Here is a 23,673-nt window from a genome sequence, read left to right on the forward strand (position 1 = left end):
CGGCATCTTCTTCATGGGTACAGTTACTGTCTCCCCAAGGCTTAGCCCTGCATTGGGAGAGGGCAGCTTCTGTCCCTGTGCAGTTGACAGTATCCAGCCAGATATGGTCAGATCCTGGCCCAAAGTGAGCTCCGGCGGGGGTTGATAACGGCGTCCCACAGCCCAGCTGCCTGCACACGACTCCAGCATCCTGTAAGTCCCAGCTGTCATTACACACAGTTCCCCACTTCTTGTTATGAAACACCTCGACTCTCCCAGCGCAGCGACTCGAACCATTCACCAGCCGCAGCTCAGTCACTTCGGAGATGCCGGAGTCTGCAAACACCCAAGGGAATAAACACTCAGGGAGGTTCCTGGGCCTCTGATCTCTTCTGTTGCTGGGGAACGTAGCGCCTCCCACCAACGTGTCTGACTGTCTCTGCACACAGCCACTGCCTGTCAAGGGCTCCCCACCACTGACCAGGCTAATCACTTGGGCAATGTTGAAGTTTGTCCATTCCCCTCCCAGCCAGCTGTCACCTAGTTATGCAGAATGGACGGCAGTCTGACCTACTGCTCCCACTAGAGCACTTAAAAAGATCATCCCCTGCACTGCTGGCAGGAACGTCCTCGGGAGCAGATTTACACCCTCACTCCTGGAGCTGATATTCGCTCCAGTGTGATACTGTGCAATACCGTGGGGCAGATGCTGGCATAAGCATCTTGGTGATTGGGAGCTGAACACAGTCACCCGTGTCATTAGTGGTTGCCTTAGCCTGACATCAGAATCGAATTTACATGTGCTGGCTCCATAGCTCCCTGAAAAGGTCACCTAGAGTCCAGGAACAAACCATCCCGATATGTAGAAAGAATAGTAAATATGGCAGGTGACCAGCTTGGCTTAACAGTGAAATCCTTGCTGATCTTAAACACAAAATAAGAAGCTGACAAGAAGTGGAAGATTGGACAAATAACCAGGGAGGAGTACAAAAATATTGCTCTGGCATGCAGGGGTGTAATCAGGAAGGCCAAATCACACTTCAAGTTGCAGCTAGCAAGGGATGTTAAGAGTAACAAGAAGGGTTTCTACAGGTATGTTAGCAACAAGAAGAAAGTCAAGGAAAGTGTGGGCCCCTTACTGAATGAGGGAGGCTATCTAGTGGCAGAGGATGTGGAAAAAGCTAATGTACTCAGTGCTTTTTTTGCCTCTGTCTTCATGAACAAGGTCAGCTCCCAGACTGTTGCACTGGACAGCACAGTATGGGGACGAGGTGACCAGCCCTCTGTGGAGAAGGAAGTGGTTCAGGACTATTTAGAGAAGCTGGATGAGCACAAGTCCATGGGGCTGAATGCGAGGGTGCTAAAGGAGTTGGCCGATGTGACTGCAGAGCCATTGGCCATTATCTCTGAAAACTCATGGGGATCCGGAGAGGTCCCGGATGACTGGATAAAGGCTAAAGTAGTGCCCATCTTTAAAAAAGGGAAGAAGGAGGATCCGGGGAACTACAGGCCAGTCAGCCTCACCTTAGTCCCTGGAAAAATCATGGAGCAGGTCCTCAAGGATTCAATTCTGAAGCACTTAGAGGAGAGGAAAGTGATCAAGAACAGTCAGCATGGATTCATCAAGGGCAAGTCGTGCCTGACTAACCTAATTGCCTTCTATGAGGAGATAACTGGGTCTGTGGATGAGGGGAAAGCAGTGGACATGTTATTCCTTGACTTTAGCAAAGCTTTTGATATGGTCCCCCACAGTATTCTTGCCAGCAAGTTAAATCATAGAATCAGAGAATCAGAGAATATCAGAGTTGGAAGGGACCTCAAGAGGTCATCTAGTCCAACCCCCTGCTCAAAGCAGGACCAATTCCCAGCTAAATCATCCCAGCCAGGGCTTTGTCAAGCCGGGCCTTAAAAACCTCCAAGGAAGGAGACTCCACCACCTCCCTAGGTAACGCATTCCAGTGTTTCACCACCCTCCTAGTGAAATAGTTTTTCCTAATATCCAACCTGGACCTCCCCCACTGCAACTTGAGACCATTGCTCCTTGTTCTGTCGTCTGCAACCACTGAGAACAGCCGAGCTCCATCCTCTTTGGAACCCCCATTCAGGTAGTTGAAGGCTGCTATCAAATCCCCCCTCATTCTTCTCTTCTGGAGACTAAACAATCCCAGTTCCCTCAGCCTCTCCTCATAAGTCATGTGCTCCAGACCCCTAATCATTTTTGTTGCCCTCCGCTGGACTCTTTCCAATTTTTCCACATCCTTCTTGTAGTGTGGGGCCCAAAACTGACACAGTACTCCAGATGAGGCCTCACCAATGTCGAATAAAGGGGAACGATCACGTCCCTCGATCTGCTGGCAATGCCCCTACTTATACAGCCCAAAATGCCGTTAGCCTTCTTGGCAACAAGAGCACACTGTTGACTCATATCCAGCTTCTCGTCCACTGTGACCCCTAGGTCCTTTTCTGCAGAACTGCTACCTAGCCATTCGGTCCCTAGTCTGTAGCAGTGCATGGGATTCTTCCGTCCTAAGTGCAGGACTCTGCACTTGTCCTTGTTGAACCTCATCAGTTTTTTTTCGGCCCAATCTTCTAATTTGTCTAGGTCCCTCTGTATCCGATCCCTACCCTCTAGTGTATCTACCACGCCTCCTAGTTTAGTGTCATCTGCAAACTTGCTGAGAGTGCAGTCCACACCATCCTCCAGATCATTAATAAAGATATTAAACAAAACCGGCCCCAGGACCTACCCTTGGGGCACTCCGCTTGAAACCGGCTGCCAACTAGACATGGAGCCATTGATCACTACCCGTTGAGCCCGACGATCTAGCCAGCTTTCTATCCACCTTACAGTCCATTCATCCAGCCCATACTTCTTTAACTTGGCGGCAAGAATACAGTGGGAGACCGTATCAAAAGCTTTGCTAAAGTCAAGGAATAACACATCCACTGCTTTCCCCTCATCCACAGAGCCAGTTATCTCATCATAGAAGGCAATTAGGTTAGTCAGGCACGACTTGCCCTTCGTGAATCCATGCTGACTGTTCCTGATCACTTTCCTCTCCTCTAAATGTTTCATAATTGATTCCTTGAGGACCTGCTCCATGATTTTTCCAGGGACTGAGGTGAGGCTGACTGGCCTGTAGTTCCCCGGATCCTCCTTTTTCCCTTTTTTAAAGATGGGCACTACATTAGCCTTTTTCCAGTCATCTGGGACCTCCCCCGATCGCCATGAGTTTTCAAAAATAATGGCTAATGACTCTGCAATCTCACCCGCCAACTCCTTTAGCACCCTCGGATGCAGCGCATCCGGCCCCATGGACTTGTGTACGTCCAGTTTTTCTAAATAGTCCCGAACCACTTCTTTCTCCACAGAGGGTTGGTCACCTTCTCCCCATGCTGTACTGCCCAGTGCAGCAGTCTGGGAGCTGACCTTGTTCGTTAAGACAGAGGCAAAAAAATCATTGAGTACATTAGCTTTTTCCACATCCTCGGTCACTAGGTTGCCTCCCTCATTCAGTAAGGGGCCCACACTTTCCTTGATTTTCTTCTTGTTGCTAACATACCTGAAGAAACCCTTCTTGTTACTCTTAACATCTCTTGCTAACTGCAACTCCAAGTGTGATTTGGCCTTCCTGATTTCACTCCTGCACGCCTGAGCAATATTTTTATACTCCTCCCTGGTCATTTGTCCAATCTTCCACTTCTTGTAAGCTTCTTTTTTGCGTTTAAGATCAGCAAGGATTTCACTGTTTAGCCAAGCTGGTCGCCTGCCATATTTACTATTCTTTCTACACATCGGGATGGTTTGTTCCTGCAACCTCAATAAGGATTCTTTAAAATACAGCCAGCTCTCCTGGACCCCTTTGCCCTTCATGTTATTCTCCCAGGGGATCCTGCCCATCTGTTCCCTGAGGGAGTCAAAGTCTGCTTTTCTGAAGTCCAGGGTCCGTATTCTGCTGCTCTCCTTTCTTCCTTGTGTCAGGATCCTGAACTCGACCATCTCATGGTCACTGCCTCCCAGGTTCCCATCCACTTTTGCTTCCCCTACTAGTTCTTCTCTGTTTGTGAGTAGCAGGTCAAGAAAAGCTTTGCCCCTAGTTGGTTCCTCCAGCACTTGCACCAGGAAATTGTCCCCTACACTATCCAAAAATTTCCTGGATTGCCTGTGCACCGCTGTATTGCTCTCCCAGCAGATATCAAGGTGATTAAAGTCTCCCATGAGAACCAGGGCCTGCGATCTAGCAACTTCTGCTAGTTGCCAGAAGAAAGCCTCGTCCACCTCATCCCCCTGGTCTGGTGGTCTATAGCAGACTCCAACCACGACATCACCCTTGTTGCTCACACTTCTCAACTTTATCCAGAGACTCTCAGGTTTTTCTGCATTTTCATACCGGAGCTCTGAGCAGTCATACTCCTCTCTTACATACAACGCAACTCCCCCACCTTTTCTGCCCTGCCTGTCCTTCCTGAACAGTTTATATCCATCCATGACAGTACTCCAGTCATGTGAGTTATCCCACCAAGTCTCTGTTATTCCAATCACATCATAGTTCCCTGACTGTGCCAGGACTTCCAGTTCTCCCTGCTTGTTTCCCAGGCTTCTTGCATTTGTGTATAGGCACTTAAGATAACTCATCGATCGTCCCTCTTTCTCAGCATGAGACAGGAGTCCTCCCCACTTGCGCTCTCCTGCTTGTGCTTCCTCCCAGGATCCCATTTCCCCACTTACCTCAGGGCTTTGGTCTCCTTCCCCCGGTGAACCTAGTTTAAAGCCCTCCTCACTAGGTTAGCCAGCCTGCTGGCGAAGATGCTCTTCCCTCTCTTCGTTAGGTGGAGCCCGTCTCTGCCTAGCACTCCTTCTTCTTGGAACACCATCCCATGGTCGAAGAATCCAAAGCCTTCTCTCCGACACCACCTGCGTAGCCATTCGTTGACTTCCACGATTCGACGGTCTCTACCCCGGCCTTTTCCTTACACAGGGAGGATGGACGAGAACACCACTTGCGCCTCAAACTCCTTTATCCTTCTTCCCAGAGCCACGTAGTCTGCAGTGATTCGCTCAAGGTCATTCTTGGCAGTATCATTGGTGCCCACGTGGAGAAGCAGGAAGGGGTAGCGATCCGAGGGCTTGATGAGTCTCGGCAGTCTCTCCGTCACATCGTGTATCCTAAGTATGGGCTGGATGAATGGACTATAAGGCCAATAGAAAGCTGGATAGATCATTGGGCTTAACGGTTATTGATCAATGGCTCCATGTCTAGTTGGCAGCCGGTATCAAGCAGAGTGCCCTAAGGGTCGGTCTTGGGGCCGGTTTTGTGCAATATCTTCATTAATAATCTGGAGGATGGTGTGGATTGCATCTTCAGCAAGTTTGCAGATTACATTAAACTGGGAGGAGTAGTAGATATGCTGGAGGGATAGGATACAGGGGGACCTAGACAAATTAGAGGATTGGGCCAAAACAAATCTGATGAGGTTCAACAAGGACAAGTGCAGAGTCCTGCACTTAGGATGGAAGAATCCCATGCACCGCTACAAACTAGGGAGCGAGTGGCTAGGCAGCAGTTCTGCAGAAAAGGACCTTGGGGTTACAGTGGATGAGAAGCTGGATATGAGTCAACAGTGTGCCCTTGTTGCCAAGAAGGCTAACAGCATTTTGGGCTGTATAAGCAGGGGCATTGCCAGCAGATCAAGGGACATGATCATTCCCCTCTATTCGGCATTGATGAGGCCTCATCTGGAGTACTGTGTCAGTTTTGGGCCCCACACTACAAGAAGGATGTGGAAAAATTGGAAAGAGTCCAGCAGAGAGCAACAAAAATGATTAGGGGTCTGGAGCACATGACTTATGAGGAGAGGCTGAGGGAACTGGGCATATTTAGTCTGCAGAAGAGAAGAATGAGGGAGGAGTTACTAGCTGCTTTCAACTACCTGAAAGGGGATTCCAAAGAGGATGGAGCTAGGCTGTTCTCAGAGGTAGCACATGACAGAACAAGGAGCAATGGTCTCAAGTTGCAGTGGGGGAGGTTTAGGTTGGATATTAGGAAAAACTATTTCACTAGGAGGGTGGTGAAGCACTGGAATGGGTTACCTAGGGAGGTGGTGGAATCTCCTTCCTTGGAGGTTTTTAAGGCCCGGCTTGACAAAGCCCTGGCTGGAATGATTTAATTGGTGATTGATCCTGCTTTGAGCAGGGGATTGGACTAGATGACCTCCTGAAGTCCCTTCCAACCCTGATATTCTATGATTCTATGATCCCCCTTAGAACTGCCTGGAGCACAGGGACGCCTGGCAGGAATCTGCTGCGCATGAGGCTGACAATGGTTCCGACCAGGGCAGAGGCAATGCACACTCCCTACAAGCAGATCGGCCCCCTCCTGAAGCAAACACCTGCCCCTGCAGTTCCTCTTGACTTTCTACGACTGACTTGGCAACATCGTTTTGTGGCAGCCATTGCTGCACTTGTGTCTAGTGCTGCCAGCCCAGTACCAGTCTCAGATGAATGATGGCAGAACTGGGCTGACAGCTGTGTCCCCACACAGGGGCAGCAACTCTGGGATAAAGAGACTGGCGTGCTGATGGATTTTCAGAAGCCCTAACTTGTAGTCCTATTTGCAACCTGGGACGCAGATCCTGGACTAGGCTTAACGGTCCCCTGACTGGACTGGCCAGAGGGACTGCTGCGATGCAGAGATTTGGCTTAGCTTGATCTTCTCAAGCAGCCGTTACATTTTCAAATTGCTATTAGAATTGAAATTAGAAGTAATACTACAACAACTAGAAGTGCCTGGGTTCTAGCCCAGGCTGTTCCATGGGCTCACAAAGTGACCTGGGGCAATCCTCTGTGTTTGGGTCCTTCTTCTATTAAGCATGGATAATACCTACCCACCATTTCATGTGGGTGTTGTTTTAAAATTAAGGTTTGCTCAGAGCAGGGGAAAGGTAAAATGTTCTGGTAAATGATAGGCAACTTTTTTTAATAGTGGCTGAAGATGTAAAAAGAATGGTAAGGAATGACCAGGGAATAAAGTGGAAGGATGAGAGAGAGCAAAGGTTAATGAAACAAGAGGTAGGGCAGCAATACAGACGGTCACACACGTGGTGGAGGCGAGCCCCATTAGAAGACTGGACCTTGAGGATGCACAGTCAGATGGCTGAACAAGCTAGAGCAGGGATCGGCAACCATTGGCACGCGGTCTGTCAGGGAAATCCGCTGGCAGGCCAGGACGATTTGTTTACCTGCAGCATCCCCAGGTTCGGCCGATCGCAGCTCCCACTGACCGCGGTTCGCCTTTCCAGGCCAATGGGGGCTGCAGGAAGCGGCACAGGCTGAGGGATGTGCTGGCCGCCGCTTCCCACAGCCTCCATTGGCCTGGAGCAGCGAACCATGGTCAGTAGGAGCTGCTATCAGTCGAACCTGCGGACACTGCAGGTAAACAAACCGGCCCGGCCCACCAGTGGCTTTCCCTGATGGGCCGTGTGCCAAAGGTTGCCCATCCCTGAACTAGAGGTGAGCAAGATTGGAATGAGCTCTCCCCTAACACCTAGTGATGAGCTGGGAAGGGGAAAAGGCTTCAGGACCAGACAGTATTTACATGAACACACCCATTCTACCTAGGTATCCAGCAGACAGAGCTGTGTTGGCTGGTGTTGGGTTACAAATCACTGGAGTACTGAATAAAGGGGCAATGAAATGTTATCCTGATTGTCTGAGTAAAGGGCAACAGAACCGTGCTTAGCCTGCCCTGACTGAGGGGGTCACCCACAACTGAACTGAACTCATTAACCAGGGGGCTCAGACACCAGACCCCTATCAAGAGTGAGAGGGGGTGGAGATGGGTGTTCCTGCTGAGGGCGCTGTGTAAGGGGTGTAGGCATGGTTCAATCTGCCTCTCCCCCCAAAGATAGAGTTAATTAAGGCTCCATTAGGAGTCTTTTTGTTTTCAGTGATCACTAGAGCTGAAATCACCTGCTGTGAGACAGTGTTTTTGCCCAGCTGCTTCAGCACTGAGGGTTCCCCACTAAGAGCTGACAGTCACTGAGAGCTGGGTGGAGCCTCAAGAGAGCGACCTGCAGAGGTCACAGTAGAGCGGCCGGGGGCAGCAGAAGGTGAGGGTGAGCAGAGTGGTGAAATGCTAAAGGAAATTAGAGAGGCTATCAAAATTAAGAACCCAATAATAGTGGGGGATTTCAATTATCTCCATATTGAATGGGAACATTTCACTTCAGGACCAAATGCAGAGATAAAATTTCTTGATACTTTAAATGACTGCTTCATGGAGCAGCTGGTATGGGAACCCACAAGGGGAGAGGCAACTCTAGATTTAGTCCTGTGTGGAGCGCAGGAGCTGGTCCAAGAGGTAGCTATAACAGGACTGCTTGGAAATAGTGACCATAATACAATAGCATTCAACATCCCTGTGGTGGGAAGAACATCTCAACAGCCCAACACTGTGGCATTTAATTTTAAAAGGGGGAACTATGCAAAAATGAGGGGGTTAGTTAAACAGAAGTTAAAAAGTACAGTGACTAAAGTGAAATCCCTGCAAGCTGCATGGGCGCTTTTTAAGAACACCATAATAGAGGCCCAACTTCAATGTATACCCCAAATTAAGAAACACAGTAAAAGAACTAAAAAAGAGCCACCGTGGCTTAACAACCATGTAAAAGAAGCAGTGAGAGATAAAAAGAGTTCCTTTAAAAAGTGGAAGCCAAATCCTAGTGAGGCAAATAGAAAGGAGCATAAACACTGCCAAATTAAGTGCAAGAATGTAATAAGAAAATCCAAAGAGGAGTTTGAAGAATGGCTAGCCAAAAACTTCAAAGGTAATAACAAAATGTTTTTTAAGTATATCAGAAGCAGGAAGCCTGCTAAATAACCAGTGGGGCCCCTCGATGATCGAGATACAAAAGGAACGCTTAAAGACGATAAAGTCATTGCGGAGAAACTAAATGGATTCTTTGTTTCAGTTTTCACGGCTGAGGATGTTAGGGAGATTCCCAAACCTGAGCCGGCTTTTGTAGGTGACGAATCTGAGGAACTGTCACAGATTGAAGTGTCACTAGAGGAGGTTTTGGAATTAATTGATAAACTTAACATTAACAAGTCACCGGGACCAGATGGCATTCACCCAAGAGTTCTCAAAGAACTCAAATATGAAGTTGCGGAACTATTAACTAAGGTTTGTAACCTGTCCTTTAAATTGGCTTCTGTACCCAATGACTGGAAGTTAGCTAATGTAACGCCAATATTTAAAAAGGGCTCTAGAGGTGATCCCGGCAATTACAGACCGGTAGTCTAACGTCGGTACCGGGCAAATTAGTCGAAACAATAGTTAAAAATAAAATTGTCAGACACATAGAAAAACATAACCTGTTGAGCAATAGTCAACATGGTTTCTGTAAAGGGAAATCATGTCTTACTAATCTATTAGAGTTCTTTGAAGGGGTCAACATGTACTTAGATTGCCAGAAAGCCTTTGACAAGGTCCCTCACCAAAAGCTCTTAAGTAAAGTAAGTTGTCATGGGATAAAAGGGAAGGTCTTTCATGGATTGAGAACTGGTTAAGAGACCGGGGAACAAAGGGTAGGAATTAATGGTAAATTCTCAGAATGGAGAGGGGTAATTAGTGGTGTTCCCCAAGGGTCAGTCCTTGGACCAATCCTATTCAACTTATTTATAAATGATCTAGAGAAAAGGGTAAACAGTGAGGTGGCAAAGTTTGCAGATGAGGTGGCAAAGTTTGCAGTAAACTGCTCAAGATAGTTAAGACCAAAGCAGATTGTGATGAACTTCAAAAAGATCTCACAAAACTAAGTGATTGGGCAACAAAATGGCAAATGAAATTTAATGTGGATAAATGTAAAGTAATGCACATTGGAAAAAATAACCCCAACTATACATACAATATGATGGGGGCTAATTTAGCTACAAGTCAGGAAAAAGATCTTGGAGTCATTGTGGATAGTTCTCTGAAGATGTCCGCGCAGTGTGCAGAGGCGGTCAAAAAAGCAAACAGGATGCTAGGGATCATTAAAAAGGGGATAGAGAATAAGACTGAGAATATATTATTGCCCTTATATAAATCGATGGTACGCCCACATCTCGAATACTGCATACAGATGTGGTCTTCTCATCTCAAAAAAGATATACTGGCACTAGAAAAGCTTCAGAAAAGGTCAACTAAAAATGATTAGGGGTTTGGAACGGGTCCCATGTGAGGAGACATTAAAGAGGCTAGGACTCTTCAGCTTGGAAAAGAGGAGACTAAGGGGGGATATGATAGAGGTCTATAAAATCATGAGTGATGTGGAGAAAGTGGATAAGGAACAGTTATTTACTTATTCCCATAATACAAGAACTAGGGGTCACCAAATGAAATTAATAGGCAGCAGGTTTAAAACAAATACAAGGAAGTTCTTCTTCACGCAGCACACAGTCTACTGTGGAACTCCTTACCTGAGGAGGTTGTGAAGGCTAGGACTATAACAGCGTTTAAAAGAGAACTGGATAAATTCATGGTGGTGAAGTCCATTAATGGCTATTAGCCAGGATGGGTAAGGAATGGTGTCCCTAGTCTCTGTTTGTCAGAGGATGGAGATGGATGGCAGGAGAGAGATTACCTGATCATTGCCTGTTGGTCCACTCCTTCTGGGGCACCTGGCATTGGCCACTGTCGGTAGATCAGCATACTGGGCTAGATGGACCTTTGGTCTGACCCGGTACAGTCGTACTTATGTTCTTATGGTGAGTGGCTGGCAGAGCAGCTGCCACCAGAGCAAGCACCCAGACAGCAGAGCAAGCCAGGCGCTCTCCTCCCTGCCTCTATGGTGGGAGGTGAAGTCACACAGGTGCAGCTCTGAACTCTGGGTCTTCACTAACCAAGGACAACCAGTGTGAGTGGGATGTGGTAGAGGGAGAAGGAAAGGGAACCTTAAAGGAACTTTGGGTTGCTGGACTCTAGAACCTGAGGCAAGACACTGCCCAGTGTACTCTGGGATAGGTGTTTTGCTCATGGTTTTACCTATTTCCGGTGTTTTCCCAAGTTAATGCTGGGCTACTTCCCTCCTTTTATTAAAAAGTTTCTTTTCTGCACTGAAACTCTGTGCTTGCGAGAGGGGAAGCTTTGCCTCGTAGAAGCACCCAGGGGGTGGTGTGTAATAGTCTCAGGTTACTGGCTGGGAACTCAAGCAAGTTCTGTAGTATTGCTGAAAAGGAACCCCTAGAATCCTAGATACTGAATCCAGCCCTGGTCGCTGCTGACTCCACCTGGCAGAAGGGTTACATAGATATCGACTTGTGAAATACGCAAAAGAAGACGACTCCCCCCACTGACATGCAGCCACTTCTAGGGTAGGACAGGGCAGCTGAGAAACAGGACAGGGAAATATTTAGGCTGTGTAGGACAGGAAGTGTCCTGTGTCCAGCTGTTGGGGAAGTTACAGGTTCAGGGCTAATTCCCTGAGATGGAAATCTGCCGGAACACAGTGATTAGGAACCGGACACTTGAAAAATTGGCCCTAGATTTTTTGTTTGAGTGAGCGGCTGCAGGCTCCGTTGACACCAAATCCAACCAGTGGAAGCTGCAGTTACCCAGGTCCCCATTGCGTCACAGAGGAGTCTGGCCCAGGGATAACTAAACGCCAACTGGCAGAGGGCACAGGGATACCTAGAGTTATACAGGGATCCCCTGGATGAGATATATGCACAATAGCTCACCAGAGGTGTTTTGTGAGGTCTCTACCAAGAGCCAGCAGCCCGCTGGTCGACCTAACGGGAGCAAGATGTTTGTATGGGACATAGTTGAAGAGAGATGTAAAATACAGAATATGAGGCTCCAGAAGTGCTGAAGTGAAGCTTGTCACCTGCGCCATGGCAATCCCTTCAGTTGAGCCAATCAGCACATAGAACAAAGCACATCCGAGGAGACAGGCTGTATTCACTGTCTGGGCCCAGTGGGGGGCCTGAGAATTTACAAAGACAAAGGACCCTCAGCACAAGTCTCTGAAGAGAGACCTCCTCTGGGAAGAGACAATGGTCTGTACCTACAAAGAAAGAGGAGAGGGGACAAGAGCTCCCTTTCACCCTGGAGGCATCTGACAGCATTTGTCTCAGGAACAGGAGATCACAGCCAAGCCTGGAGTAAAACCCTGGAAGGACTGTGGGGTGAGTGTTGCTCTACCAGACAGAAAAATATCTCGTTCAATGAGTCTAGGCTCTAGTCAGCGTGGTATGATTTTATTGGCCATGGAACCATTTCTTTCCAACCCTTCTCCTTGGTACCCCTCAAATCTCTACTCTCTGTGTAATCACTTATCCTTGGTGTGACTATGAAGTGATTTCAGGCTGTGCGTTGATTGGGGCAGAGATGGGAGGTGGAAATGGTCAGATGGGGGCCCTGTTCCTTTGGGAGCAGTGGATCTGTGAGTGCTGTGAATGCCCAGTGGGACAGGGGCTGGGCGCTGCAGGGAGACACGTGGATGGGTGCCCGTGGTGTGCGGGGGGAGAGCCCAGGGTTGGGGTGGCAGGGGGTGAGGGTGGGGGCGGAGAGCCCAGGGCTGGGGTGGGGGGCAGCCAAAACATTTTTTGCTCGGGGTGGCAATAAACCTAGAGCCAGCCCTGGGAGAGCGTCCCCTACTGAGGCCCCATGCCGCTTCCTGCAGCACAGGCCTATAGATCTGCACAGGGGAATTAGGGTCATCACAGTGTGTGAGAGGAGAGCGCCCCCTACTGGAACCGCCATATTGCTCCTGAAGCACAGGCCCCAAGCACCATGCTGGGGTTAGTAATGGCTGTGAGGGGACAATGCCCCGTAATGAGCTTCCCACCCTGCTCCCTTCAACATGCACAGTGATGGATGAGGGTTACCTGCGCAAACAACACCAGCATCTTCTCCATGGTGACAGTTATTGTCTCCCCAAGGCCGAGCCCTGCATTCGGAAAGGCCAGTTTCTGTCCCTTTGCACTGAACATCGTCCAGCCAGATACGGTCAGTTCCTCGCCCAAATCGACCCCCTCCTGCGGCTGATAACGCCGGTCCCGCAGCCCAGCTGCCTGCACACGACTCTGGCATCAATTATGTCCCAGCTGTCATCACACACGGTTCCCCACTGCTGGTTGTGAAGCACCTCGACCCTCCCAGTGCAGCGATTTGGGCCGTTCACCAGTCGGAGCTGAGCCTCTTCTGAGATGCCAGAGTCTGCAAATACCCCAAGAGAATAAACACTCAGGGAGGTTCCTGTGCATCTGATCAGTAGTGATGCTGGGGAACGTAGCACCTCCCACTGACGGGTCTGAACAGCCTCCACACACAGCTACCGCCTATCAGGGTCTCACTCCCCACCACTGATATGCAGCCACTGCTGGGGTGCAGCTGAGAAACAGGCAAGAGAAATCTGGCCCAGTCATTTAGGGAGGAGAGGGGGAAGAATTCTGCATCCATTCACAATGGTGCCAAATGTTACAGGTTTATGGCTCATCAGCTAAGACACTAACTGGCCAGTGGGTTTAGGGGCCTGATGCTTGACAAAGTGACCCAGGGTCCCTACTCCTTGTGAATGGCTGCAGGCTCCATCTGACACTGAATCTGATCAGCGGGATTCATAGATTCCCAAGGCCCAAAGTGCCCACTGTGACCAGCTAGTCTGACCTCCTGGGTAGCACAGGCCAGAGACCTGCCCCAGAGTAATTCCTAGGACAGACCTTTCAGACACATCCAATCTTGATTTAAAAATTGCCAGTGAGGGAGGATCCCCCACAGCCCTTGGAAAGATGTTCCAACAGTTAATAATCCTCATTGATACAAATTTGCACTTTATCCGTAATCTAAATTTGTCTCTCTTGAACTTCCAGCCACTGGATCTTATTAATCACTTGCCTGTAAGATTAAAGTGCCCTTTATTATCACATTTCTGTTCCTCATGATGGTAATTACAGACTGTGATCAAGTGACCCCTTCACCTTCTCTTTGTTAAACTCAACATATTGAGCTGCTTGGGTCTATCACCCCAAGGAAGGTTTCCTAATCATAAAAACACCACGATTGGAAGGGACCTCAGGAGGTCATCTAGTCCCACCCCTTACTCAAAGCAGGACCAATCCCCAATCAGATTTTTACTCCAGTTCCCTAAATAGCCCCCTCAAGAATTGAACTCACAACCTCTAAGTTTAGTAAACCAATGCTCAAACCGCTGAGCTATCCCTCCCCTCAATCCAATGAACCTTTGATCATTCTCATGGCTCTTCTCTGAACCGTCTTAAATTTATCAACATCTTTCCTGAATTGTGGGCACCAGAACTGGACACAAGATTCCAGCAGCGTTCGCACCAGCACCAACTACAGAGGTAAAATAACCTCTCTACAGCTACTCGAGATTCCCCTGTGTGTGCATCCCAGGATTACATTATCCATTTTGGTCACAGAGTCACACTGGGAGCTCCTGTTCAGCTGATTATCCACCCCCCACCCCCAAATCTCTCTCAGAGTTACTGTTTCCCAGGAGAGAGTCCCCCTCCTGGAAGTGCGGCCTGTGTTCTGTGTTCCTAGATGTATCATTGAGTTATCATGTACAATGTCAATTTTGCATCGTTCTCGTGCAGTGCCAAGTCAAATGCCTTACAGGAATCTAGAGCAGTAGTGGGCAAACTATGGCCCGCAGGCAGGATCCGACCCCTCAGGGCTTTGTATCCGGCCCGCGGGATTGCCACCCCTGTGGCGCCGTGGGCCCCGCGCCGCTCCCAGAAACGGCCGAGTGAGGGTAGGGGTCAGAGGGCTCCATGCGCAGCCCTCACCTGTGGATTCCACACTCGAAGCTCCCATTGGCCATGGTTCCCCGTTCCTGGGAGCAGTGCGGGCCCAGGGCAGGCAGGGAGCCTGCCTTAGTGGTGCCACGCCACTGCTACTCTGAAGCCGCTCCAGGTAAGCGGCGCCGGGCCAGAGCCCGCACTCCAAACCCCTCCCGCATCCTGCACCCCAACCCCCTGCGCTGAGCTCCCTGCTGCATCCCACACCCCACCTGCACCCCAACCCCCTCCACTGAGCCCCCTGCTGCATCCCACACCCCACCTGCACCCCAACCCCCTCCACTGAGCCCCCTGCTGCATCCCACACCCCACCTGCACCCCAACCCCCTCTCCTGACAAGCTTTGGAGCTCACACAGAGCTCTTCTTCAGGTCTGGGCTCGGTGTGGTTGGAAAGCTTGTCTCTCTCACCAACAGAAGTTGGTCCAATAAAAGACATTTCCTCACCCACCTTGTCTCTCTCGTATCCTGGGATCGACATGGCTGCAACTACACTACATACAAAAATGGCAGATGTCTAAGCACATCAAGGCTATTCCCTCCCATCTCATCAGAATAAGACACCAAGTGAGTCTGACTAGAACTCACTGGTCACAGAGTGCCCACAGTGCTGTAGTTGGTGGGGGGGATCAGAGTGAGCAGAGGGGCTCTCACAGCGACGTATACACCTCAGCCTGCAGCACGGTGCCCTAGCACCATGCTGGGGCATTGGGGTCAGCACTGACTCTGAGAGAGGGCAGCCCCCTCCTGTGGTCCCCAAACTGCTGCCTGCAGAAAGGCCTTTAGATGTGTCCTGGGGCCTTGTGGTTACACATAAATCTGCAGGGAGAGCAGCCTCCGCTGAGCTCCAGCCCCACTCCCTGCAGCACAGCCTTTTGCATCAGGTGGTGCATTAGGGTCAGGACTCACTGTGAGGGGAGAGCACCTCAGTGAGTCCCCAAACTGCTTTTCACATGGGCATGACGAAGGAGGGTTACCTGAGCACACAACACCGGCATCTTCTCTGTGGTCACAGTTATGGTTCCCCCAAGGGGGAGCCCTGCATTCGGAGAGGGCAGCTTCGGTCCCTGTGCAGTTAACATCATCCAGCCAAATTGCTCCAGATCCTTGTCCAAATCGACCCCCTCCTGGGGCTGATAACGCTGTGCCACAGCCCAGTTGCCCGCACACGACTCCGGCATCGGTTATGTTCCAGCTGTCATCACACACAGTTCCCCACTGCTGGTTATGAAGCACCTCAACTCTCCCAGCGCAGCGACTTGGGCTGTTCACCAGTCGCACCTCAGCCAGGTGTGGAAGGGCTGAGTCTGCAAAAACCCCAAAGGAGTAGTCAGAGAGATTCCTGTGCATCTTATCCCTCCCACTGACAGGTCTAAACAGCCTCAGCACACAGTGACTGACCAACAAGGGCTCACTCCCCACCACAGACATGCTACTACCTCTGGGGTGGAACAGGGCAGCTGAGAGACAGGCTACAGAAAGCTGGCCCAGTAGTTTAGGCAGGAAATGGGGAAGAATTTGTCTTTCTCAGTTACTGCAGGTCTGAAACTTAGGCCCATGAAATTGCCCAACTAGAGCATAATGTGTCACTGCAGCCAATGGCCCACCAGCAGAGGCCACACCGGCTGACTCATCATAGTCAGGTAACTAGCAGCAGATTGTTGATTGGACACCTTCAGGTACAGAGATTCCTGTTCCTGTTTTTCCCCTTATCTGAACAACCCGTTGCTAGGCCGGCTGCTGGCCAGACGCCTGGGACCAGCCCAAGTTCCTGATCCTAGTTCCTGACTCCTGCTTCCTCGTACAGTTACTGTTCCTTGCTCCTGTTACCATTCCTTGTTCCTGACGCCTATTGCCTGGCTCAGGGAGTGGTGTATGTCTCACAGGGACACAGCACACCCTGCAGCACAGCCCCCCAGCAGCTCACTAGGGCACTGGGGTCAGCACTGACTCAGACAGGAAAGCAGGGACTGTGCTGAAAGCTTCCCAGCCTGTTCCAGGCAGCACCCCCAGATACGTGAGAGAGGAGGGTTACCTGAGCAAACAACACCGGCATCTTCTCCGTGGTGACAGTTATGCTCTCCCCAAGGCCGAGCCCTGCATTCGGAGAGGGCAGCTTCTGTCCCTGTGCAGTTTACCTCATCCAGCCAGATACGGTCAGTTCTCTGTCCAAACCGAGACCCGCGTGGGGCTGATAACGCCGTCCCACAGCCCAGCTGCCTGCACACGACTCTGGCCTCAGTTAAATCCCAGTTGTCATCACACACGGTTCCCCACTGCTGGTTGTGAAGCACCTCGACTCTCCCAGCGCAGCGACTTGGGCCGTTCATAAGTCGGAGTTGAGCCACTTCTGAAATGCCTGAGTCTGCAAACACCCCAAGGGAATAAACACTCAGGGAGGTTCCTGTGCATTTGATCACTAGTGACAATGGAGAATGTAGTGCTTTCCACTTACAGGTCCACACAACAGATACCCATCAAGGGCTCACTCCCCACCACTGACATGCTGTCACCTCTGGGGTGAATCAGGGCAGCTGAGACACATGCTAGGCAAAGTTGGCCCAGCTGTTTATACAGGAAATGGGAAAGAATTAGGCATCTCCCATGCACTACATGTCTCAAACCCAGGTCCACAACGTTGCCGAACTACAGCCTTACCCGTCACATCACGGTGAAATGAGGGAATAGTAGCTAATGGTCCACCGGCAGAGGCCCACCCACCACAGGCAGGTGACTAGAAGCAGACTGCTGATTGGACACCTCCAGGTGTAAAGCTTCCTGTTCCCATCCTACCCCTTGTCTGAGCAACTCGTTTCTAAGGCTGCTGCTGGCCAGACCCCAGGGACCAGGTTCCTGCCTCCTCGCCCGGTTCCCGCTCCTTCCTCCCATTACCACCCCTTGTTCCTGGCTCCTGCTGCCTGGCCCTGTGCCTGCTCCTTGCTCCCATTACTGCCCCTTGTTCCTGTTTCCTCAGCCTAATTCCAGAGACCAACTCTGACTGTGGCTTGACCTTGGACAAGGCTTCAGACTCTGTTTCTGGCTTTCATATTTTGTGTGATTTCCAACCGTGATCCCGATGCCACCTTGTCTTTGACCACTAGGCCACACCGCCGTGTTCCTGGCCCTGACAATGTCCAATCCCATCTACACCAAGGGCAACATTAGTTAAGTTGCCAATTTCCCGGGACACTGGGGTCAGGAGCCTGATGCTTGGCAAAGTGATCCAGGGTTCCCAGTGAACAGCTACAGGCTCCAGCTGATACTGAATCTGACTGGGGGGACCAATGGCTACAGAGTGCCAGACTGTGCCATAGCTTGGCACTGGGACTGGAGTGGGCAGAGATGGCGGAAGGTCTCTCCCAGGGACACATACACCTCTCCCTGCAGCACAGCCCCCCAGCACCTCGCTGAGACACTAGGGTCAGCACTGGCTCAGACAGGGAAGCAGGGACTGTGCTGAAAGCTTCCCAGCCTGTTCCAGGAAGCAGTCCCAGTGATGTGATGGAGGAGGGTTACCTGAGCACACAACACCGGCATCTTCTCCGTGGTGACACTTATTGTCTCCCCAAGGCCGAGCCCTGCATTCGGTGAGGGCAGCTTCTGTCCCTGTGCAGTTTACGTCATCCAGCCAGATAGTTTCAGAACTTCTCCCAAAGTGAGCCCCGCCTGGGGCTGATAACGCCGTCCCACAGCCTAGCTGTCTGCACACGACTCCAGCATCAGTTAAGTCCCAGCCATCATCACACACAGTTCCCCACTGATGGTTATGAAGCACCTCAACTCTCCCAGCGCAGCGATTGGGGCCGTTCACCAGTTGGAGAGGACCTGGGTCTGGAATGACCGAGTCTGCAAATGCAATAAATACTCAAGGAGATGCCTGTGCATCTGATCACAAGTGATGCTGATGACTGTATTGCCTACCACTGATGCGTGTGACTGGCCTCCTCACACAGCCACTGCATGTCAAGGGCTCAGTCCCCACCGCTGACATGCTGCCACTTCTGGGGTGGCACTGGGCAGCTGAGAGTCAGGGCACAGAAATATGGTGACTGTGCATGACAGGAAGTAGGGGGAAATGTTTGTCCAGTCAGAGCTGTGGGGGACGTTACAAGTTCAGGGGTAATTATCTGTGGGGCAAATTGTCCAGCATAGTTGAGCTATTAGCCCAACTCTTGACAAGGTGACCTGGGTTTCAAGTCCCCAGGAGTGTCTGCAAGCTCTGTTTGACACCAAGTCCCACAGCTGGGATCCATGCTTCCCCAGCGCCCCATTGTGCCAGGGAGGGGTGGGGGATCAGAGCGGGGAGAGGGCCTCTCACTCTGCCCCACACACCACCCTCTGCAGCTCATGCCCCCTAGCTCAGCTCTGGGGAATTGTAAGCATCACTCACTGTAGGGAGAGAGCCCCATACCCTGCAGCACAGACCTTTTGTCAGCCAGCGGGAGGACTGGGGTCAGCCCAGACTGCTAGAGGAGAGCGCCCCCTACTGTGTTCCCAACCTGCTCCCTTCAGTACAGTCCTTAGCGCTGTGCTGGGGCACAGGAACTCAGACAGGGAACCAGGGGCTGCGCTGAAAGCTTCCCAATCCACTCCCTGCAGCACCCACCATGACAGAAGAGATGAGCCTTACCTGAGCACTCAACACCGGCATCTTCTACGTGGTTACAGTTATTCTCTCCCCAAGGCCGAGCCCTGCATTCGGAGAGGGCGGCTTCTGTCCCTGTGCAGTTTACCTCATCCAGCCAGATACGGTCAGTTCCCTGTCCAAACCGAGACCCACGTGGGGCTGATAAAGCTGTCCCACAGCCCAGCTGCCTGCACACGACTCTGGCCTCAGTTAAATCCCAGTTGTCATCACACACGGTTCCCCACTGCTGGTTGTGAAGCACCTCGACTCTCCCAGCGCAGCGACTCGGGCCGTTCACCAGTCGGAGCTGAGTTAGTTCTGGGATGCCTGAGTCTGCAAACACCCCAAGGGAATAAACACTCAGGGATGGGCTAGAGGAAAGGAATATGGGGCTTTTCCCCTATCCTTTACTCTGGCTCCCTTTCAGTCCCAGTGTGGCAGACTGGCTGGCTCTGCAGGGCTGAGAATGGGACACTGCGGGGTTCTTCTCGGGAGGTCACCAGCTCTGATCCAGCCCCAGGCAGGGGGGAATGGCTGACTCGTGGGATGGAGAATGGGACACAGGGTCTTTCACCACAGGGGACTCTGGCTCCAGTAGTCTGTGCGAGGGGGATGAGCTGAGGCAGTACACTGGGGGAAGGAGACCTGGAACTTTTCCTCTGGAGGGCACCGGTTCCCCAACTCAGGCAGGGGCTGTGGGGGGCACAGGCACTGGGCTTTTACGTCTGGGGCCCTGGGTCCAAGCTGGTAGTGAGTGGAAGTCGCAGCCATTGCAGCTCTCTGATGCCCAAAATGTGAAATGAGCTGCTGGGGTTAATTCCCCTCCGTGACAGGACAGGTGTGTGCAGGCCAGGCCAGCCCTCAGTCTGAGCGGCTCCCAGCCGAGGGGCAAAGGACATAACTGATTAGGAGACTGAACTGTCCTTTGACCCTGCCTGGGCTCCCTCCCCGTCCACGCCCCGATGACCCTGCCTGACCGGAGCCAACAGCAGCAGCCTCGCGGGCTGTAGTTCTGCTCCCCAAAGACTCCACTGGGGCTGACTGGGGCTGACTCGGCTCTTCTATATTCCACAGCGCCCGGACAGACAGGGCCGGCCCTGGGCTGAACTGAGCACCCTCCTGTGGTGACAGCACCACGGCAGCTAACTCCTGGTACCCCACCCCCATCTCCCGCAGGCCCCAGCTAGCGTCACTCACGGCACCTCCACTCCCCCGGTGCAGGGGTCGGGGCCATGCGTCAGCCCCAGCCAGAGCTGAGCTGAAATGGCTCTAACAATAACTCAAGGCAAAAATATCTTTTGGGGGCAGATCCTTTGCCAGGGTAAATCTGGGGACACCCCAAACTGAAGCAGCTCAACCAGGAGCTTCCACAGCCCAAATGTAACTTGGACTTGCTAGACAGGAGTGAGTTCTCGAGATGCTGGGTGGCCTGGGTATTTCCACAGGGACCCAACAGCCAAGATGCTCTGCACTCTGCCACACAGTCCGCCTTGCTAATGTAAGCAGAGTCAGGATGAGCTCTACCCTGACATCTGGTGGTGAATTATGGCGAGGGTGGAAAAGAACTCCAGGGGCTGATCTTGTTTGCATAGGCACACCCACTCGCCTGGCATGAAACCACAGCAACTCAAAGTGGTTACTTTGGCTGGTGTGGGATCCCCAGTTTCTCTGTTATTGGGGCAGGAAGAATAAAGTTTTGTTACCCTGATTCTGTGAATCAAGGCCAGTGGAACTGTTGTATGACAGAAGGACTGAGTGAGTCATTCACCATTACCTAAGTAGCATTTGCTTGTCAAGGGGCATGGGTTACAAAACCCAGTGAATTGAGAGAGGATGGGGACAGGTATTTGTACCTGATGGTGTGGCCCCCTCCCCAAGGGGGTTGAAACACCAATTGCACTACCTCCTCTCTCCATTGTTGAATGTCAGAGCTAACTTTGATTCCCTTAGGAGTCTAGTTACAGACTGCTGAGCTGAGTTTGCTTTGGGCCAATAGTGCACCAGCACTGGGGCTCCCCTACTACTAGCTGAAATCACTAAGAGCTGAAATCACAAAAGAGCTAAAGCTATTTAAGAGCTGAGATCACTGAGGCTGTGTTAACTAGTGGGGGAGCCTGAAGCTATAGCTAAGCTAACTTAGCTTAGCGGGGAGTGAGCGGAGCGGCTGGAGGAGCAGCTAGCAGAGCAGAGCCTTATGGGAGCGGCCCAAGGGACGGCTGGAGTGGAGCGGAGCGGTGCAGCTCACAGGTCGGTGAGCGGAGCGGCTCACAGGTCGGTGAGCGGAGCGGAGCGGAGCGGAGCAGCGCGGCTCACAGGTCGGTGAGCGGAGCGGCTCACAGGTCGGTGAGCGGAGCGGAGCGGAGCGGAGCAGCGCGGCTCACAGGTCGGTGAGCGGAGCAGCTGCCAGAGCAGTTCGTGGGACTGCGGGTGGAGTGGAGCAGTTCGTGGTGAAGGCTGCAGTGGAACCCCACGGAGAAGCAGCCGGTTGGCCTCGGATCACGTAAGGTGCCCCTTAACACCCTGCTCACCCCCCCCCCTTGAACTCTGGGGCTGCACTGATCATGGACAGAGACTTTGGGGGGTTGTCGGACTTTTGGGACTTTTGTGATTCTTGGGTTGCTGGACCCAAGAGACTTTGGGGGATTGGTGGACTTTTGGGACTTTGGTGATTCTTGGGTCGCTGGTTTCAAGAACCAACAGGAGAGGACACAGCCCAATTTGCTGGGGTGGGTCTTCGCTCATGGTTTGGTCTAAAAACTCTAGTTGTGGTGTTTTTTCCATTTAATGCTGATGTTGTTTACCTCATGTTATTAAACATTTTCTGTTACACTCAGACTCCGTGCTTGCGAGAGGGGAAGTATTGCCTCTTAGAGGTGCCCAGGGGGTGGTATGTAATTGTCCCAGGTCACTGGGTGGGGGCTCGAGCCGGTTTTGCATTGCATTATTGAAACGGAACCCCTAGATACAGAACCCGGCCCTTGTTGCTGCCAACTTAGATGGGCAGAAGGGTTACATTTTTGGGGGCTCGTCCGGGATCCCCTGGGTCAGTACCCCTCGCAAGCACCTGTTGAGTGTTCCCCTGCATTGAAAAAAAAAATTGTGGTTATATTTTGAGGAAATTACTGTTTGTATAATGGCTAATATGTCGGGTTTGTTGGACCCCGGCCCTGCAGCCTGTAGCTCAGGGGCCACAGCCTCAGCCAATGATTGGACAAAAGCACTGGGGCAAATATTGGAAAAGGTTGTGTTGTCCCATGCTAGGTCAAACTCTTGTCGTGAGTTAAGGTTATTTGCTGGGGCAGAGGAGTTCGAACCCTGGTTGGAGCATACCACTGAAATGCTGCAGGAGTGGGCCGTACCTGATGCAGAAAAGCGAAGGTGTCTGATAGAGAGCCTTAGTGGCCCAGCATTAGATGTGATTCGCACCCTGAAGCTCATTGACCCTGGGGTCAGTGTGAAGGACTGCCTAGAGGCCCTTGATCATACCTTTGGGAGTGTAGAGGGCCCTGAAGACAGTTACTGTAAGTTCCTTAATTCCCGACAGCAAATTGGCGAGAAGATTTCAGCCTATATACAGAGGCTGGAAAGACTGCTTCAGAGAGCTGTCATGAGGGGTGCAGTGACTGCTGAACAGATGGATCGGACCAGACTGGCTCAAATTGTAAGAGGAGCTCAATATCAGAACTCGATTCTACTCCATCTCCGGCTAAGAGAACGACGGGAACATCCCCCAAGTTATTCCCAGCTGATAAAGGAGGTCAGAGAAGAGGAAGAAAGGCAGGCTGCCAGCGAGTTTTGGGAATCCCAAACATTGGAGCCAGCCGGCACAACACCACTGCAAATGGCCAGTGTACTGATGGTGAGCACCACAGAGGAACTTGCCCAACAAGTGCAGGTCCTGACAGAACGGATAGCTGAACTGCAAAGCACCATTGACCAAGCTAAGACTTCCGGGAATAAGGAGCCTTTGACCGTGGCGATGGAGAAGTCAGCATTTAGAGCCACCATCCCATCTGGGCGAAGAGGGAAAGGACAATTCTTCTGCTACCGATGTGGTCAGGATGGACACAGTGCTGCCAAGTGCCATAATGAAGAAAACCCCTCCTTAGTGTATGGAAAGCTGAGGATCAGTTGGGAGAGATCCGGTAGCTGCCAGAGAGTCCGGGGACGGGGACCACCCAGGCCTGCAGGATTTGAAGATTCCCCCAGAAAAGACTGTCCAGCTGGGATCCCCGCAGGACTGATAGGGCCTCGAGCAGAGGTCAT

General features: G+C 51.4%; 1 protein-coding gene across 1 annotated transcript in view; it reads right to left on the reverse strand.

The window, feature by feature from the left end:
• Nucleotides 1-23,673, reverse strand: part of LOC101934392 (deleted in malignant brain tumors 1 protein-like) — a 278,680-nt gene that overhangs the window by 137,431 nt on the left and 117,576 nt on the right.

The sequence above is a fragment of the Chrysemys picta genome, chromosome 17 (genome assembly GCF_011386835.1).
Source record: "Chrysemys picta bellii isolate R12L10 chromosome 17, ASM1138683v2, whole genome shotgun sequence".
NCBI classification, from domain to species: Eukaryota; Metazoa; Chordata; order Testudines; family Emydidae; genus Chrysemys; species Chrysemys picta.